A 20,705-nucleotide genomic window follows, 5' to 3' on the forward strand; every position below is an offset into this window, starting at 1 on the left:
GATCAATATATTTTTCAGAAGACAATGCTTATTATTTTCTCTAACATAACAGTTAAAACCTGCTTCAAAAATGGCTGGTCCCCAGCAATTTCGCACAAACAAAATTGCTGGGGATCAGGTCATTGTCTCCTTTGGATTCCTGCATTTCATTCTTTGTCATTCAGATCAGCAGAGGGCTGTGTTGTACAGGAGTGTTTCATGCATTCTAAACACTGAGGACTATTCATTTTTAAAGATTTTTGGGGTTCTGAAAGGAATTTTCAGAATTTGCTACATAAACTTTTCTTTTTATGTAGCAAATTAATAATTTTAAAATTATTTTAATACATTTTCTGTTAAACATTCTGTGGATGAGTGGCTGAGTTTTACATAATCAGTCTCTCTCCTGAAGCCAGTTATGATTCATCAATAAATACGTTGCTGCAACTGTATTCACTTTAAGATCTTCACCATCAGGTTTAAGTTGGTCAAAAAGCAGAATGCCAAATCCTCTCCAGTTCGCCTGTCTGTGGATGACATTGTTTGGTTGTAACAGCCTCACATCTCTGATCTCCCCATTGATTAAAATTGCAGAACAGGATGCACCATGCCCAATGCCTTCACACTTGTGAACGTCTCCCCAGTTTTCAGCGTGGCTCTGGCTCAGCTTACCAGAATTTGTGTCAGTTGACTAAGCCGTTTTACGTAACAGCTCAACACACAATAACAAAGAGTGAGGATGGCCTGTTTTTTATATATATATATATATTCTAAATGCATAGACCTGGTGTATCAATATATCAACAGCCTGGTACTTCTAAATCTTAGAACATGCCTGTCTGTAACAGCTACTTCACAATTTGAGGTTTTATGCAGAACAGATGTTGTGCCCTTGCTTTTGGCATTCATCACCAAGCAGCCATGGAGCTGGTTGAATGACCCAAAAAAACCTGCTGTTGCCTTGCAGTGTTATGTGTTGTTTCTCTGCTTACGTTTCACCTTGTGAATTGTAAAACAATGAAGCTGCTCTAGGTGGAACTCTGTGTTCTTCTCTCATATTTTTGTCAAAAAGGTATACATTGACTATACAAAATGTTCTCCATGTTGTCTCATTTTACAGATTGAATTTGTTTTGACTGTATTAAAAGAAACACAAATATTCTGATGCTTTGCTATGCATGCTCCAAATGACCTTTGGTGCCTTTTTGTCTTCAGGGGTATTTGACATTTTTCATTGACGTGTCAGTATTAATCCCAGTTGTTTAAGTAACATTAAGCCTGAAATAACTTTCCGTGCACCTGGGACAAGTGAAGTGATGCAAAATATTTTTTTATTATTCAGTGTTTCAAAGAGGACTATTGTGTCTATTATTATTAAATTACTTGCTGTTATTCTGTCTATAAATAACTTTGTTGTGTCGAAGTTGACTCATGCACAGCTCAATCACATATCACACTTAGAAAGCTTAGCCTGCTCTGTTATGCCTGTATCTTATTAGTTGGCTTTTGCTAGAATTCATGACACCTTCCTCTTGGTGTCATTTTCTCAGGACGTCAGCATTTCCTCAGTTGTCATGGTTCCTGCACAGCTGTTCCACGGTTCATCAGACTCACCTGTTGCTTTTTCCACTCTTTCCCATATTTATGCTTTCTATTTTTATCTGGTTCTCCTGCTGGTGCCAATCTTCCAGTTCCCGTTTTCCAGTACAAATGTTTTTCTATTTGTGTCACATTACTTTGTAGCTACCATTATTGGATGTTTTGAACTATTTATTCCATCAATTCATCACTTTCATCTTGATGTGCTTGCTTACAGTCTTTGTTTGGTTCCCACACAACTGTAATTTGCAACAGATTCATCCATTTCAAAACCATTGTTGTCTAAGGAGTTATTGGCCCAGTGGAAACATCTAGTTGTGTCCAAGTGTCCACCATCTCCCTCAATGTTGAGAGGGAAAGTTGATGTTATGAGGGCAGGCTTTCTTCTTCATTATTCCATCCATATTGTGCAATGCATCAACACCACTAGTAGCAAAACAGACTCCATGTCTGATAGCTATGACTGTGTTCTTGCGTCAAAAGCCTTAACTTGACTGTTTCAGTCATTTCTCTTGACAAATGACACAATTTGTCAAGAAAATTTTCTTGAGAAATTTGTCTTTTGTCAAGACAAATTTCACTTGTGTTTCATTTGACTATAAAATGTTTCCCAAAAAGCATCTACGTTGTCTCTATGGACAAATTTAAGTAAAACATAAACAGACTCCACAATTTCTCCAAAAAAAGGTGTTAAAAGATAGAGCATGAATTATACCAGAAGCCAGCAAACTATCAGTAGTCTTTGCATTCTTGTTTATGCCACTTTTCTGGTCGAACTCCTTGATCCTAAGAACATACTGTACAATTTGATGTTTCTCTGAAACCAAAATGTTTGTGTTCCTTTCCTTCCTCTGGGATCAAAAAGGAAATACATCTAAGACTACACTCAGAATAAACACATTTCAAACAGAGGAACTCGTCTCATGGAGGAGAGTTGCTTAAACCTTCAGACCAGCTGGCCAAACAGAGAAAAACTGAATTCAGTATCTGAGCAACTCAACATCTGCACATTCACTGGAAAGAGTTTACATTTATTACTAAACCTTAGCATTCATAAGATAAGGCATCCTGCCTTATTACAGGTTGTATTATCTGAGTTCTCTACATACTTTTTGTAATCTTACCCTTAGGAGGATTGGCAGGAATGTTAAAAAACAAACAAATAGCAAGCCTAAACAATAAAAGCTGAGGACAAATATATTTTGTTTTTATTACAAACAGACTTGCTTGGATTTATCAAATATGCAAAGACTATGCTGGATAACATTTTCTCTATGTAGGTCAGACTGCACTATTGTGTCAGATGTTTATTTGTGAGACTGGATGTTCTTCAGATTGATGTCTGCACCAAGTAATCTCTTAACAGAAAAGATATGCATGTAAATTAGATACATTATTATTGGCCTACTATCTGTGATTTTGAGTGATTTGCACCCCCAGTAATTTGCATCTAAGGCAGCCAAATAAAAATAATATTAGTAATGATAATAAAAATTGCAGCCTATTAGTGTGGATACTTGCAGAAATGTGCAATAGGTGCCAGAGATTATTTTATTAATTATGATAATCTGGTTGCCGCCTGAAAATCTAGGACATTCAACTTTTGTGATGACATTTTCAGTGAAAAAGAGATTGTGTAGGTTCCTCCGACTTCCTATCTGTCTCTCCCTTTTGGCCTCTTCTGCATTGTGGCCTGACAATTGTCAATTAGGAGAAGAGCTGAAACTCTAGCCCTGAAATTTTATGATATTCGTAGCAAAACATTAAAATTATAAATTAGGAGAGCAAGTTTTTCCACACCCAGTTAGCTAGAAGAATATTAAAACATACTACTCACCAAAAAGTGATATCAAAACAGAAAGTAAGTGTATTATCCTACTGCAGATGGGAAACATGAGAAAGACTTGTGTCTACTGAAGACTACAGACATTTGTGTTTAATAATAAATACCATTTGAAGCAAATAATAAAATCCTGTGGAATTTAGATGACACGTTTCAGAACATTAAAGTAACCTCATATCCTAAATAATAGCCTTGTGTTACATTTACTTGAGTAACTTTTTTGGGGAAAAGGGAACTTATAAGAATAGTTTTACTACACTATATTGTTTTTTTTTTTAAACTTGAGTAATTGGTGCTTTTACTTGAGTAGATTGATTTTGCAAACTTCAGCGATGGGAAACAGCTTAAGGGATTTCTGCAGCCTATGAGCTAATGTTTAATGTTGCAAATTTGAGCATAATTACTCAACATTTTATATGCTGCTGTTTGCATCCTTATTCATTTTTGTATCAATAAGTATGGTTATTTTATTTGAAAGGTTACATAATGGTTTATGTATTTATGTTAAAGTAAAAGCTTGTTTACACGGTCCTCCCAAAATAAAGCGATGCGCCCCCCCTGCAAAATTCCTCTGGAGCTGGGGCTGGACTGGACCTCTGCATTTTCAAATACATTATTAGAATAAGGTTTTATGTCATGCTCATTCCACATAAAATAATGAGCCTGTGTAAGTATTTCATCCTGGTGTTGTATACTACTTGCAATTTATTTTTTGTAACTACAGAGGTGGTGACACCCAGTGTAACAAAGTTGTTATAATTATACTAAAAATGTATGATTATGTTACTTAAACAAATGTTTTTGATATAAATGAGGGTATAACATCCACAGATTTCTTAGGATGGTGAACTGGACCAAAAATAATTAAACCTAATATAATTTGAAAAACAAATTAAATGTAATAGCACATATAAGAAATATACCTAAAGCTTAAATGTCTTGCCTGAACCCTTTTACATGCTGACCTTCTTCTCAGTGTTTGGACTCTGATGTTTCATCTCCTCTCTGGAACAGCCAGACTGCTCCTTGAGGGAATTCCTCCCGCAGAGGAGAATTATGTTCAGGGTTTTTTTTGTCTTTGCTGTGTGTGTTGGTGTGTACTACAGTAAAGCCTCTTTGATGGTAAAAGAAGACGGCGGGCAGGTGGCCCAAGTACGTGTTTGTATGTGTAGGAGAGAGGACACATTGTGAACTCTCACTGTACAAACTTTCTGGAATGATTGAAGTCTGGACAGAATAACAAATAGCAACTCTCTTATATGGCAGATGTCTCCTCTTGATATTTGCTACTGTACTTGTTGATTGTTCTAGCTGACTGTGTCATAATGTAACATTTACACAAACTGCAAATGTCTTTTTTTTCATGATGTTGGATCAGGGAAACAGATTATACACCTATTGAAATTTATCTGAAATTAATCTAAAGGTGGAAAATATGACTGAGAACTCCAGCACAGTCCATCAACAAATTGATTCATTTAAGAATAAAAATAAAAGGTAAATGACCTGTATTTGTATAGTGCATTATCCAGATGACAGGACTCCAGAGTGCTTCACAGCTTTTTTTATTAAGTCACAGCTTTTGCTGTGACCTAATAAAAACAAAAACCTGCACCAATTTTCTGTGTCCTATTTTGAAAGAAAACCTTTTCTTCTGGCACTGTACTAACATGATTTAGTGAATATAAACAAGCTGACTGACACCTGCACCCCCAGCAGCAGCATGTGTCGTGTTTATTCATTGTTGGCCAATATTTACCCTGCGACGACCATAAATTATAGCCCCACTCGACTAACAAGTAACCCCTCCACTATACTGCCTTTGGACCCCAGAGTCGATTCACTGAAACCAGTTTTCAGGTAATTACATAACCACATCATTTCCACAGCGCAACTATTTATTGCTTATCCATGAGTGGACCACATGGCAGCTATAATCACTCAGTCACTGCCATCCACTCCCTGCATGATGAATGTGCCAGTAGATTGACCTTAATTGACTTTGAGTGCATCGTCATCCAGCAGTGTTCAACAAAATCCTCTGAATGGGTTTAGTGGTCTGTGGCAAGATCTTTTCTTCCTGTTGCTCCTAATTATGCGTGGTGAGGGCCGCAGTGCTGTGGAGCACAGAGCCTAAGCTCAGCGCTTGTGAGAGAAGCTACTTGGAATCAAACACAGAATTCAAACCATGTGAAATGACTATTTTTTTTCTCCTTATGTTAGTGAAGAATTGCCTTCATAAGTTCATAATCTACTTAAAAAATACTTTAGTTAAGCTCTTGTACTATTACATGCTGGCCTGACCTCTATAAAGTCATCATTGTTTCAGAAACCAAAGCTGTTCAGAGGGCCGTGCTACTTTGTGCACAATGTGGAGCAGTGTGTGAGCTTTGGTCAAAAAAGGCTTGATTTTCTTTTCTAATGCTTTTGAGGAATGACATTCACTGTGACAAAATAATGCAACATTTAAAATGCACCAGTGAATTAAACATTTTGAAGCATCAGAATATTGCAAAACCCAAAGATAAGGCAAAGTGCCACTAACTGGTTTGGTATGTTAAAATATACTACTAAAGGATCCTTAAGTGTTATAAATATTCTAAGTAACATAGAAAGAATTGCATTTTGAAGGTACAATTGTAGGAGAAATGCTAAATCTTGCTTGTGAGGACTGAAGTGACCTCAGAGTTGTTGTTTTGTGATCCTGGAGTTTGGGGTCAACACAGTCTTGGGTAACACAAAGCTTTAGCTAATTATAGAAATCCAAATATCAAAGGGAACAATGTTTGGTTCAAACAAGAGCTTTAATGATGAAAAGGTAAAAGTGAGTATTGTTGTTCCCTAGGAAAGGACACACCCAGCCGCCGTTCATAAAAGACAACAGAGTTTACAGATGTAGCTCCACAGAATTATAAAAGGAGTTCAGAAAGGCCAAACTTGTGAAACAGTCTCTCTATGATTTGCTAAATCTTGATGAAATCCATCAAAGTGCCAACGATGTTTTGCATTTGAGAACAGAGGAGCTTAAGGAGTATTTGAAATACCTCACACCAAATCACAGCTTAGGTTCAAAAGATGAGGAGAAAATTAAGTACAAAAACTCAATTCAGTTCAATTAAGAAACTTAAATATTGTTGTCTCCTGCAGTCAGAGTTATACTCAAGAGTGATTGTAGATGCTAATGGCTGTGGTAGGAAGGATCTCTTGTAGAAGTCAGTATTACAACAAATTTAGCTAATTATTTGTTTATTTCATTAATTTAGTTTAAAATGAATGTTGCATGTTGATAGACAAAGGTTTTGAATGAAAAGAAATAGTTGGAAGAAAACAAGCGTATATAGTCTAAGTACCACTCAACCCACCATATAAATAGATCTTTAAACACAAAACAGGCAGAGACACAGTTTATCTGTCCCCCTATACACTGTGAATGAAGGTTAAAACAAGTAAAACTCTCCCATGTTCACTGTGAGTTAACTCCTGCAAATAATGGCAATGCAAAGGTCTCATGTATCCATAGCAACCTCTTACTTTATACATGTCTTTAATTAAGCACCCTGATTCCTGCCTGTCCTCTGATTCAGATGTGAACACCTCAAAATAAAGATAACAATCTGCACCTCTGCTTCACTGTTTATTGCATGAACTAGCCAGAACTGAAATTTGTCATTGTTCAGTTATATCCTTAGAGCTCATCCCTTGCCAATAGGTGAGGACAGTTTTCAGTTCAACAGAATGCCTTGTAATGTATTATTCTACTTTATATTGTTATGTTAATTTTATTTTTACTGCATTTAAGGATATGACCAACTGATTTCAATGCACTTTGCTCAAAGCAATAGTATAATGACTCAGTTGTAAAGTTTTCTGGTAATATCTGAATCCTGAGCTGAACTCATTTAACACCTCTGGGTTCATTTAGCTAAAGTATCTCTTCTCAGATCTTATCTTACTTGTGAAACAGACACCTGTGATTCCCAGTTTCTATGGCTACCCTGTGTTGTGAATTGACCTTGGCTGATAGTGAGTACTCAAGGGAACTGCACATGTATCATTTTTTTAGGCTGACAAGCAGGTGAGGAAAGGTGAGACTCACCTTGTTAAAAAGAGGAAAGAACAGAGCAGACTACAGCCAAAATAAAATGATCTCCTTTCAGATGTGGAAAGCAAAAAGTCTTTTCCTTTCTGCTAGAGAATTGGTCAACAACAAATACACAGGTCTCTAGTATTTAAGTGATCCTCATTTGGTAGGGTCCCAACGTTTATAAGATTGTCTTTCAGACCATGACACTACCACCACCAATCTGAATTAGTTGATAGATCTATGCTTTCATGTTGTTTATGCCAAATTCTCACCAGATGATCTGAATGATGCATTTTAAATATAGAATCATTGGCCCAAGCAACAGTTTTTCCCCCAATCTATTATTGTCCAGTTTTGGTCAGCTGTGTGGACTGTAGTCTTAACTCTGCTCTCCTTAAACTAGCAAAATTAATTTTTCTTCCCCATTCTGATCCTCAATCTGAACTTCAGCAAGTCGTTTTCACCTCGTCCAAATTACAGACACCAAATCTGTTCTTGGAGAGCTGGTGTCCCAGCTCCAACCCAGCCGAATTACCTCCTCTGTATGTCATCAAGTTCTGCAGGAGCTTGTTGAAGTTCTGTTGACTCAGGTGTGCCAAAAGACGGGGCTCATCTAAAGCGTGCAGGACTCCAGCTCTGAAGGAGTAGGGATGGTTGTCACATAGCAGGTGTACACCTGCTGTGGGATGCACAAGACTGTTTCTCAACAAAGGGGCTAATCTCAGAACAAATGTTCAGCTCGTAGCCCCGGTTAAATGCTCTTTCAAATAAATAAAACCATCCTTGCTTTCTGAGAAGATCTTTACATTCCCAGACAGGAAGTCAATTTAAATAGGTAAAGTTTGTGTAAGCTTTCTTATAAATTAGACTAAAAGACCTACACAGGAAAACACCTGATCTAATTTCACTAAAGGTGCGTTTAAGTGTCCTCCTCGGCGAACCTGATCTGGAGGACAGCGGAAACAAACCCGATCCCCGGAGCGATGTTACAACAAAATGCGCAGCCGGCATATGACCTAAAAATGGGGCGAGCCTTGTCCGTCCTGTGCGTAAGCGGCATCGGTGGCACATGGCCCCGGCAGCTGTTTACGTTACCGACGGCGTGTCAAAATGGAGACGCTGCAGTTTTATTAAAGTAAGCGTTCGATTTCTGCGTGCTCTTAAAGCGGCACTCATCCAATTTGTTCAATGAATTCATATAATATGCGGTGACGTCCACGCGCTTATATGCTGCCCTTTATTTCTCATTCATACGCGACTTCAAATGCACGAGATGCCACCAACACTATGTGAACAGGCGGCCGCAATTCTCCAAAATGTTCCGCGCGCGCTCAGCCTTCGTGACGGAACAGTCCGTTCCAAAACGATTACAAAGGCGCGTGCCAAGCGCTCCTGCGCGCGCCGGACCGGCTACGCAACAGACACCCAGACACTTTCAGCATCATCAGCTGTGCGTGCGGTAGGCGGACCCGGAGCACTCTTCACATCCCACTTTGGAGAAGATTACTAGGATAATTTACCGGGGAAACACATGACAGCGAGGCTGTGGAGAGGGAAGGCGCTGGGACGTGTCGCTGGACAGAAGAGGCGAGAAAAGAAGGTCGAGACAGAGCCGAGCTGCGAGCGGAGGCGAAAGCTGCGTGGAGATATTTGGAGTTCGAAGAGGGCACCGCTACTACCCTGGTAAGAGACCGCCGCTTAATATGTTAACCTTGATGTATTTGTGCTATGTAAGACTTGTCGGTGTTTCATGACAGGTAATTCATTAGAATTAGTGCAAAAAAAGATACCCTTTATTTTTAAATTATTGTGTATGCCACATGCCATCAACCTCCATTCAAGGCTGACCAGTTGTCCATTCAAAGTAAAAGTCATACCATGTTGCAGAGCTATTTAAAGAGTTGCGAACATGGTGCACTTCATTATGAAGATGAATCTATTAACCACACGGTGTCCTTTTATGTCGCCTTTATTCCCCGGGGCTTATCAGCAATGATTTCTTTCACAGTTGAATGTTTATTTTACCCTTGAATCTCTATTGGCAACATAAGTAATGAGTTGCCAAACTGTGACCCACAGTGGTATTGACACCCAAAAACATTACAACACAGAGTGCGTTAAAGTGGGATATTATGTGATATGTCAGCACAAAGTTGAACATAATAGTAAAGTCGAAGGAAAAGGTTGCACAGTTTTATACATTTATCACAAATTAAAATACTAAACATGTGATGCACATTTGTATTCATCCATACCACACCGTTGCAATGTTCCCACTAAATACGTTTTTTCCAGTTTCATGGGAAAAAATATAAAGAGAATGGCACAACTGCCAAATGACAGTGAAAAATGATCAAACCAAACTCTAAAGGAGATGCCAAGAACCAGCTCAGGTGAGAAAACTTGTCAAAACTGCAACTATTAGTCATGAGCTTAACAAGTCCATCATTTCTGTAAAATAAAACTCAAAGAAAACTACAAGAAATCCCATCTAATGCTTACTTCAAGACAAACACAAACTTATGTTCTTGAGTGAAATGCAGTGCAGCAGTACTTATTGAAGTACCTTCTCCTAAATGGAGCTTTATGAGTGAAACTGCAACCCGTATAAAGTGTTGCAGTGTTTTTTAATAACACATTGAAAACTGATGTTCATTGGTTCTCTGCATCTAATTTGCTGTCAGTAAAACTGGGAGAGTCCCACTTTTAAAAATTTGCAGCTGTAAATGCGGCAAAGGTGATTCAACAAACTGTTGACCCCATTCAGATGATGACTTTGGAGTCATGCACTATGTTGTGTTTATCTACTCTGTAAAATCATGATGTAAATACAATGAAATTTGGGGTGACACAAAAAGAGTGATAAAAACTTTTGAATTTCATTTAGCGAAATGGGGTCACAAACTTTGACATGCAGTGATATTCTTCTCTCTTTGGATTCTGATCAGTAGAGTACTGCTTTTCATAGTTTCTTATATAGTCATATAAAAACTATGCAAATTTTTTTTTTCAAAGTTTACCTGTTATATGAAATATATTGATGATATGATTTCTGATTCTGTCATATTTTTTGCATTGTTTTATATTTTTGGAGCTTTAACATTTTAGTCGCAAAGATTTATGTTTGACATGGGCAAAAAAAGGACACTGAAACTCTTTCCAAATACATTAATAGCAACCAAAATGTAAATGCTTATAATATTGCAGACATGGAGAAATCACTGATCAGTTTCTTCCTGACAGAAATCAGTTTGATTTCGTGTCATTCAATGTCAGGCATGTTTGGATTTTACAGCTTCACACTGGTTATTTTTCCAGAACTGCAAGTCACACTGACTATGTTTCCACAGCTGGCTCACAGTGTGGCCACAGGTGCCATCTGCTCTTCATGTTTGGTTTGTGATCTTTCATAGCCAGTGGGAGGAATTGACACATTTGGTCTGCCAAGTCCAAGTAAATATTAAGGGATATATCCTTCTATAAAGCATGTCATATGCAGAAAAATATTTGGATGTAGCGGTTTAGTCACAAGAAAAGATGCATTTATATTGGTATGATAAAAGTGACATGGTTGGATTTTTTATTTTAAAATAGATATTTTAATTCAATTATTGCATTACATGTTGTACTGTTAGTGTCAGGTTTAAACACCTATTGAGACAGATATACAATTTACCTAACAGTTAGTATGCTTGTCCTGGTTGACAGCGGCAAATTTCAGTCAAACTTTAACGGTGTGTATTTTTTTAAGAATGAGCTTCTTTCTTAGTTGGCACATCCTTGATTATTGTGATTGAAACTTGGTTCTCGGTGGTGAGTGGCACTGCAAGTATCCATTTTGTATTTGTGCTCAACATGTATTTTAGAAAGGAAGTGTACAAAAAAACCTGCCACAGGGCAGGCGGGTAGAATAGTACTGTATATTCATAACAGTAAAGGACATAGAAACCTAATAGTTCACACACTAAATTATATGCAGTCACATAGTTTTAAAAGTAGTTCAGGGCATGTTTGAGCCTCTTATGATCCACACACTGCCCTGCATCTGTTCTTCTCTTGATACATATATTTTAAGAGATTTATCTTTCTGGGGTAGGACATTATTTTTGTATCTGACCGGCTTGACATGCTTTAATTGAGTCACATGGTCAATGTGCAGTGAATCTCCTACTGGATCATTGAGAAAAATCACAATATTCACAAACTCATAATGTCTCCATTGACTGCAGAGCTTTTGAGCTTTGATGAGCAAAAATGTTAATGTGGGGAGATGTTTTGTTCTGCTAGTTTTGAGGAGAAAAACAGTGACTTCTTCTCTATCCCTTTCTTCTTTATTATTAGAGTAGATAAAAAGATGGGGTTGTACCTTCTTGACTGATGTGATTAAAGCTTCATGCAGTAGTATTGACTCAGATCTGGCAGATTGAAAATAAACCATGAAAGGATATTTCGCCTTTTGTAGTTTTATTCAGGATGAAAAGGGATGTCCTGCTGTGAATTTGTTTAAATCTTTAAAGAGACAGAGACCTTTGTTCTGATCTGGTCTCCTGCTACGTAGATTTCTCACTGTTTTGAGTAATATATCTGATCTGAAAATCATCGATACTCATCAAATATGTTGGTCAATGTTCTTTTTATTACGGTTCAAAATCAACTCTAAACAGGTGGGTTTTAAGTCTTGACTTAAAGAAACTAAGTATTTCAGTTGTTTTGCAGTTTTCTGGAACTTTATTCAAGATTTGTGGTGCATGGAAGCTGGATGCTGCTTCACCATGTTTGGTTCTGGTTCTGGGGATGCAGAGCAGACCAGAACCAGAAGACGTGAGTGATTTGGGAAGGCTGAGACACCAGCAGATCTTTAATTTATTTTGATGGTAAACTGTTCAGTGATTTATGGGTTAACGGAAGTATTTTAAACTTCAGGGAAATTGAATAAAGGGGCATATTGGTGTGTTCACAAATGCAATGGAAAGTAATATATCACTTCGTTGAATTACTCCATGTTTAAAAATATAGCCTCCAATAGGGAAGTAGCCAGTGCTGGGTGCACAAAATTCTTAATTTTGGCACTAATTCCATCCATCCATCCATCCATCCATCCATCCATCCATCCATCCATCCATCCATCCATCCATCCATCCATCCATCCATCCATCCATCCATCCATCCATCCATCCATCCATCCATCCATCCATCCACCAATGGATCGATAGGTCACCAGTTCATCACTGAAATGCAGAGACACACAAGGTAAACAACAATGCTATGCACTCAAATTTAAGGGTAATTTAAAGAAACTAATTTACCAAATGCTCATGTATTTGGACTGTGGGAGGAAGCCAGAGAAAACCTAAGCATGCACAGGAAGAACCCTAAACTCCACACAGAGACATCGCCGACCGGGATTCAAAACCAGGAGATTTTTTATAAATACTATAAAAATGTTATTTCTCATACTATTTACTGATATTTAATTACATAAGTAAATTATTACTTCAATACACAAGTATTCATTTGCATAAGAAAATTAACCATTAAAATCTAGACAATTTTTGTGCAGCTGAACTGCCCTTTTAAATTTTTAACCTCCAGATTTGAGGCATCCAGCATAGTGTTTGTGGGGTTTGATTGAATTTACGAGCACGGTTCTCCAGGTGAGAAAAAAAAAATCTTAGCAATAGGCAACCTCCAAGTGTGATCAAATTACTTCATTCATACACCACACTTGTGGCTGAGTATTGTACCTAATTGTTTTTGTTTGATTGTTAAGTCCTGCATTGATCTGATTACATTGGGTGCCTGGTGTGCTAAGGACTTCTATGTCAGTAGATTGGGATTTGGACCGCTGGGTTGTGTGGCATGTGACAGAATCAGCAGCACAATATCCGCGCCGGTGGCCGCACACTGCTCGAGTTGTACGTCCAAGCTGAATGAAAGCATTCGTCTCCAAGCTGCACTGCTGTCCTCCACTTCCATCCCCATGTGACGAGGAGGAACCAGGAGAGAAACGGACGGTGGGAGCCAAAGGAAAAGTGTGGCGCTTTGTTTTGGGCCACATGATTAAGGGGAGACAGAGGTGCCATTGAAGAGTGTGGTGATGAGCAGCCACTGTTGGGGTGATGGTTCACTTTCAGTCCAATTTTTCTACCTTACATACAGAATGGGCCTGGATGTAGTTCCCCCTGGCTTTGTCACTTCTATAACTTCTTGAGCCTTGGCTCACTTCAAATTCTGCTGACTGAAAGAGGCATATATAGCAAGATTTGTCCATGATAACTGGAAATACATTTGTCACAGCCACTGTTCATATTCGATAAGCCTGATCTCTTTCCAAATCCTTACGTTCCCAACAGAATATGTTGACCTGAAGGAATAAGAAAAGGCAGCTGACCACACTGCATTTCATCTGTATGTGCTTAACGTACATTAATATTGTGACTGGATTCATTGTACTTGGAATCTGGATTTTCTAGGTTCCCAGTTAGAAGTGAAACAAAATGCTCCCCTATTAACACTTCTACTGGCAAGTAAGTTGCCAAACTGTGACCCACAGTGATGAGCATTATATCACAAATGTTAGTGTGTCTGAGAAAACAGAAAGACTGCAGATTTACCTGTCATTTTAATTTTACATGTCAGATGGGAAATAAATTGTAAAAAAGTTGACATACTTTCTTCTGTCCTTATTTGGCAAACAGACAAAAACTTTAGGCCACAATGAGTTGCTTCTGTTATGATTTTTTCAAGACACTACAGAAAATGGTATGTTAAAGTTGACGTTGGCTAAGCAGAACACAGGCAACTAAATGTACTCTAAAGAAAGTTTTTGAACTTGAACAAATCTCCAGCTGGAACTACAGATCAGAGGTTAAGAGAAATTACTGATTTCAGGTGGCCTGAATTTGTTTTCAATGTTTCAAAGATATTTAATCATATTGCAAATTTACTGAGCTCAGTGATTTCAGGAGCTAACTAAATACCCTAAGCTAATTACTAATTTTCTCTTTTTATATATTTTTAATCATAACATTAAAAGTGTTTCCTGGAAATTAAAAGATTCCATTTTATCTCACTTTTTATAAGGCATTGAGGTCAACACAAGTAGGAGAGAAACTTTTCTGAAACCGTTTTTAAAGGTCCATGAAATACATTTTTGAAAATCTCACAGATTATTTAATTATTCAAATAATTACACAAATTTACCCTGGTTTAATTTAATAAAAAGCAGGAGTATTGAAACTTGGTTAAATCTCATGTAACTATGATAAGAAACATTTTCTTGCTTCCTTCTTGAGAGAGAGAAAGAGAGAGAGAGACAATTGAGTTTTCTCATACTACGACTATCAAGCTGTCTTTATCTCTCAGTGAGAACTCTGGCATATGCCTTCAAGAGCTGAATCAAATTTGATTTTGCTCTGAGAACAGTATGCCAGCATTAAGTTATTGCCCAGACGGGAACTCATCACCATGCCTTTTTCACAGAGAGAAAAACATAAAAGGAAAAAAAAATGGTGTGATCTCATCCACAGATCTGAGATTACATTCATATCTAGCCAACACTTTGTTCTCCATCACAGAAGGTTGTTGACACAGATGTGAGAGAACATACACGTGTTAACCTGTCAAATGTTAGAGGCAACTCCTTAAATAAACTGCTAATTGTCATGAGCTGTGGGGTGTAGTGCTGAGGCAGACGCCGTAGACCCAGGTTGAAGTGGATGAAATGAAGATTTAATGAAGAATATCCAGAATTAACACAGTCCAATACAATTCAGAATACCGGGCAGCATGGCCGAGCGGACACCAGGGCTCGACGCCGGTAGCAACCGGTTAAATGGAGGAAGAGACGGACTGGGCACACAGACGACAGCGACAAGATGCCAACTGAGACAAGAGCTAGACAAGGACCCGACAAAGACACAGGTGACATTAAATACACAGGAGGTAATCAGGGAACGAGACACACCTGGGAACAATCGAGGGGAAGACAGGACAGCACAGTGACTCAACGACACAGAAACTCAAAATCAACACTGAGAAAAACCGATTCCTAACACTAATATTTTGTGGTTTATGTATTTGTTTGCACTCTTCTCACACATTTTACAGTCCTGCATCTCACTTCGCTATTCCTGTACTTTCATATCCACTTGTGTTAGTCTGTTAGGTGATAAAGACATTATTTTTCTTCAGTGTATCTGCTCTCTGTTTGTCTGCTCCACACAAGATATTACCTTGTGTGGACGACATTCCTGCTCATGATGAGAGCTGACCTAGATGTAGATATTTCACGTTAGAAATATCTGCATCTTTTTTGATTTGTGTTTGTTAAACACAGCCTCATATTTGATAAAACTGAATATTTTTTTCACTCTTTGTCTTTAGTTCAAGTTTCTTTATTAACATTCCTGACACTGGTATCATACACTTGAACACTGTGTGGTATTAGTTATAAAATCACAGTCAGTCTCATGCCTTAAATCACTCTCTTTAATAAAAGTGTAGTAACAATCTCTTGCTATCTCTTCTTTACATGAATTTTGACTTTGAGAATATTTCTGCTTATTTATTCATGTTTACTGTGGTGTTCCTTACTTCATTGTGGTCGGCCCACACCTTACACTGAAGCAGAATAGAAACGTTTCTTTAAAAAAAAAATATGGCAGCTTTAACATCTTTCACCTAGGAAAAGTAATTACAATGAAAGCAGCAACATGTCATTCACCTGTATTTAAACTCCAAACTCTTCTCAGGAGGTATTTGCATGTAAAACATGCCCTGTCTGCATTGCTTTAAAGCTGGTTAAGCATCCTTATGCATGCAGCTCCAGTTTTGCTCTTGTCTGTGGGGTGTCAGTGTTAAGAGTTGAGCCAGAGTGACAGAAAGTGTCGTGTGCTGCTATAAATAAATCCCGTTTTAAGTGAGTCATCACTGTGCTGGTGTTCCCACACGGGCAGTTCACGAGACAATTCATGCTGCCTAATGTATCACTCTTTTCCTGGGTTGATTAACCTCGGAGTGTTAAGATCCGTGACCCTGGAGGTGCTATACGCCACCCTGCCCAGGAGACAGAAAAGCAGACACACATCTCCTCCATCAAGCCTGGAGGAGAAAATCAAGAGTGCTTTTCCTGATTTAAAGTAGGGTATGCACTTCCTGGTTCAGAGAAGTAAGAATATCAAAGTCAAATTGAAAGGAGTCCCCCCAGAGAATTTTCAAAGTGTAATACCTGGTTTTGCCAGATTTGCAGCAACAACTATGAAGCCTTTGTGATAACTGTTAATTAATCTTTTACATCTCTGTGGAGAAATTTCTCCACAGAGAAACACTTCTGCAAACACTCTTTTTGAAGAAGTGTTTTAATTCAGACAGACTGGCATATTCTTTAGACTAAAAAACTCTCCGAGATGGTTTTCACAAACATGCAACTCCCTTTTCTCTTCAAAATTTAAGACCTAGTGTCCTGGACACTATAAATTATTATAATGTCCAAAGATTTTTGTGCTTTCGGTCTTTTATATATGAATCCAAATTTATTGATAAAGTAATGAAGTGTTCAGATGTCAGCTGATTAAAGTGAATTTTTCCATCACTTACCCAGGACTGAATATGCAACATCAGATAGTTAATTCATTTATATATTTCATATAGCCACAACTTTTTTACTTATATGAAATCATTTATGTTTTCTTTAGCATATCTGATTTAACAAGTAAGGATTTTCTCCAGTTATAATCAAAACAATCATATTTCCATAAAGAGAACACAGGAATCATGCATTATTTTATTTTCAATCAAAATCAAAGTAGCTCACTTTTTGTTAGAGAGATTACAACAATGCATGTCTTTTGCTTTTGGGCCTTTCATTATTATTCAAGGTGCTCATTTTTAATTTTTAAGCATAATATGCATGGAAATAAGGATTAGTTTCACCTGTTTTGACAAACGAAATACAGACGTCTATGTACATTTCTACCCTCCAGGGCAGTTTATTTAAAGGGGTGTTCTTTCTCCTCCTGGTTTTGTTGGTTGTGCCATTGTAAATGCTATCCTCCTTCACATCCTGCCAGTTTGGTGTTTTGTACATTTCACTGTTGAAAGATCTCACTCTGAGCTGACAGCGTGATGTGATAACAAGATTCAAGAGAACATATGAAGCCTGCAGTGTTGGCAGCTGTTCAGATTGTTGAGATTCTGTTTCTTTAGAGCTGACTGATGAGCAAAGGAAACTAAATAAGATGAAAAACTAGAAATAATTGATAACAATCTTCACCAGTTTACCTCATAGACTCAGTTTTTATGATCGATTTTGCAAAATCAACCATCACCTCAGTGATTTCAAGGGAAACTACTGAACTAAGACTTTAAATAAAACTCAGTGATAATCTCTGTGAAAGTAACACTCAAATGCTCCCTCTTGACATCATTAAAGTGCAATGTCAGATTGACATCCTGTATGTAACTGTAAATTCTGACTTGCATGTTTTATGGCAGCTAATAGGAATCCCTGAGACACGGTGTCTCACAAGCTAAAATACAAATCTCCCAGTCAGAAGTTAATCTGTTATTCTCTCCTGCTGGCTAATCACAGTGGCAGAGGAGGCAGGGGAGAATGAGTGAGATGGGAGGACAGACCGGTAGGGAAATAGAGATGGCAAAGCAGTATTTAATCTAGCACAGTAACTAAGCCAAAACTCATTAAAAGTTAGCTTATAAGTTATAAACTAACTTAAAAATCCATGTTTTTATTCTGTCCTCTTATGAAAAATTAAAATAAATAAGTAAAAAGAGCTGAGACCGATACAATTTATTATGCATTTATGTTTTTTTTTGTCATGACAAATTTTTCTTAACGCAAGCATACAAATATTTCTATACTTTATGTTTTGAAATGGTTATTTTTCTGGCTATTTTTCTGATTGCACTGTTCCTGTTGCCACAGTAAAGCTTTTTCGCATCTATGTCATGTTTGCATGTGCCTGTGTGTGGCATCATACGTGTTGTTGTCACTGCTTAGCCTGGTGTGAAGAACCAGAACACCATAGCAGATGGCTGCTTGATGCACTCAGAGAATGGTTACTGCACTCAGAGAATGGTTATTGCTTATTTTAAGCAGCTGCCATTGTAATTATGTAGCACATGCAACAAGCACTCAAACAGCTTTTTTTTTATGTGACATGATGTAAGGTCAAGCTTTTCTCTCCTCTGCAGCTATTTTTAAGCAGGAGTGTTCGAAATGACCTGGACGGGTTTTATTCCTGATTTCCTGCCTCAGTGAGATGATCTCTAATCTGATCTGCTCCATCATCCTGAGTGTCCAAGGTCCTAAATCTGAACCCTTACGCTAAAATTTCAGCTGGTGGATCCGTTAACTTCTTGTCAGCAATATTATGGAGAAGTGAAATCTTTAAAGCTGCATAAAATTGCTTTTTGAGAGGGACGATAAGCAAATATCTTCATGTTTTGTCTTTTATTGTTTCAGTGAATATTCAGTGAGTATTGAAGACTTACTGTACATGGCATACTATAGTATGTATAGGATTGTTAAGATCAAAAATGTTAAAATTACAAGTGAAGATGTGAAGATGTTAATGTGTTAATGATTAACAGTTAATAGTTAATGATTATTCTTTTTGAACACATTTAGAATATCTTTGGTATAAAAGCAATGATACATATGACATAAACAAAAACAGATTAAGGGTCTCAGTTAAGAAAGCTTTTACATCAACATGTCTGCTAAAATGTCATCAAGCAGTGGCAGAAGAGGCTGTATTAGAGAGATTACTGATGATATTACATAACCTGCACATCCCCCCTCCACACACAAACACACCCAGCCACACATTTAATTACAGTATCAAGCTATGAATAAACGGCAAGGACAAATGCAAAAAAACCAAAAAACTAAATAAGTGTAGGAGTGAGTCAGCATGAGCAGCGTTTTATAGCACAGGTGTCACTTCAGGAATAACAATGAGAGAAGCCGCCTGGCTCCGTTTCCCTCCATGTGGGATGACGTCTCTGCAGAGCTGCTGACGTCAGAGCTACAGAGCTGAGGCACACACACTCTGATGCTCTGAAGGAGAATTGGAGTGAACCTAGCTTCTGCTGTTGCTGACATGAAAAACAGATTCATCTTCTCCCTCCAAGAGTCTTACAGTACAGGATTATGTCTTGGGAGTTAAAATAAACATTGGGGAAAGTCGTTTTGTCCATCTGGTATATCTGATATATAGCTGTGGTGTGTGTTAGTTTATTTTATTTGGAAAAATGCATTTTGTTGGAACATTTTTATAAAGAAAAATAAACCTGAAGTGAGAGACTAAAGATCTTATAGTCAACTGAATCATGTAACGGATTTTATATTGTATTTTGTATCTAAGAGGATGAACTAAAAAGTGTAAGAAAACTTGATATCAGTGATCTAAGAATCAGGATTTGTTAAAAAATAAGAAGCCCTGTGTTTCCCTCTGGAGCCACACAACCACGTTTTTACATGACATAGTGTCTACAAACACTGCGTCACCCTGCACTATCCAGGTCAGCCATACAGCTAGACCCCTGTTTAATACCCCAGTCCTTATGTGGATGGTGCACTGGATGCCAGTTGGTTTCTCTAAATATCTTATAATTTTAAAAAATAGTAGTTAATCTAATTCAGATTTTCTATTTGGGGATGATGCATCCTCATCCACTGTCTTTGTGCAGTTTGTCATCTCACCCTCAGTGCAGCACAATTATTTTGCATTAACTATTTATTTTGTTTGCTTTCAGTTTATTCAATGCAACTTGAAGTGTTTGTTGCACTCTTCCACACTATATATTTGTCTTCTGTATTTTAAAAGACAACGTTATGTATTTAAACACAACATACATAATTTGACAAAATGATCTATTCTGGGGGAAATATCAGGCAAACACTTTGTGACATCACTGTCCTGTTTTTTGTAAAGTCATTTTTTCCCTGCATTATATTTAATACGTTTTTGGCAGATGTTATTTTTCCCTTGTGGAAAGCACCACTGGTCTTTGAGAAGGCTAAACTCTGCCAAAAATTCACATAAATATGGACAGGTTTCCCACTGATTCCCTGCATAATGACTCATTTTAATGGGGAATCTGAGTTAGTGCAGAGATGTTAATTATTAGCCACATTAGGAACATATCTGCCTCTGTCAGATTTAGAAGGACACAGAA

General features: G+C 37.6%; 1 protein-coding gene across 2 annotated transcripts in view; it reads left to right on the top strand.

The window, feature by feature from the left end:
• The first annotated feature begins 8,868 nt into the window (after positions 1 to 8,868).
• LOC116710355 (sodium-coupled neutral amino acid transporter 3-like) overlaps positions 8,869 to 20,705 on the top strand; it is a 42,159-nt gene continuing 30,322 nt past the window's right edge. The window contains exon 1 of one of the 2 annotated variants that reach the window (XM_032549371.1): positions 8,869 to 9,188. The gene's annotated coding sequence lies outside the window, so the exon portion shown is untranslated. The remainder of the gene's footprint in view (positions 9,189 to 20,705) is intronic. The other variant, XM_032549372.1, reaches the window with a different exon arrangement.

The sequence above is a fragment of the Xiphophorus hellerii genome, chromosome 20 (genome assembly GCF_003331165.1).
Source record: "Xiphophorus hellerii strain 12219 chromosome 20, Xiphophorus_hellerii-4.1, whole genome shotgun sequence".
In the NCBI taxonomy this organism is placed as follows: Eukaryota; Metazoa; Chordata; class Actinopteri; order Cyprinodontiformes; family Poeciliidae; genus Xiphophorus; species Xiphophorus hellerii.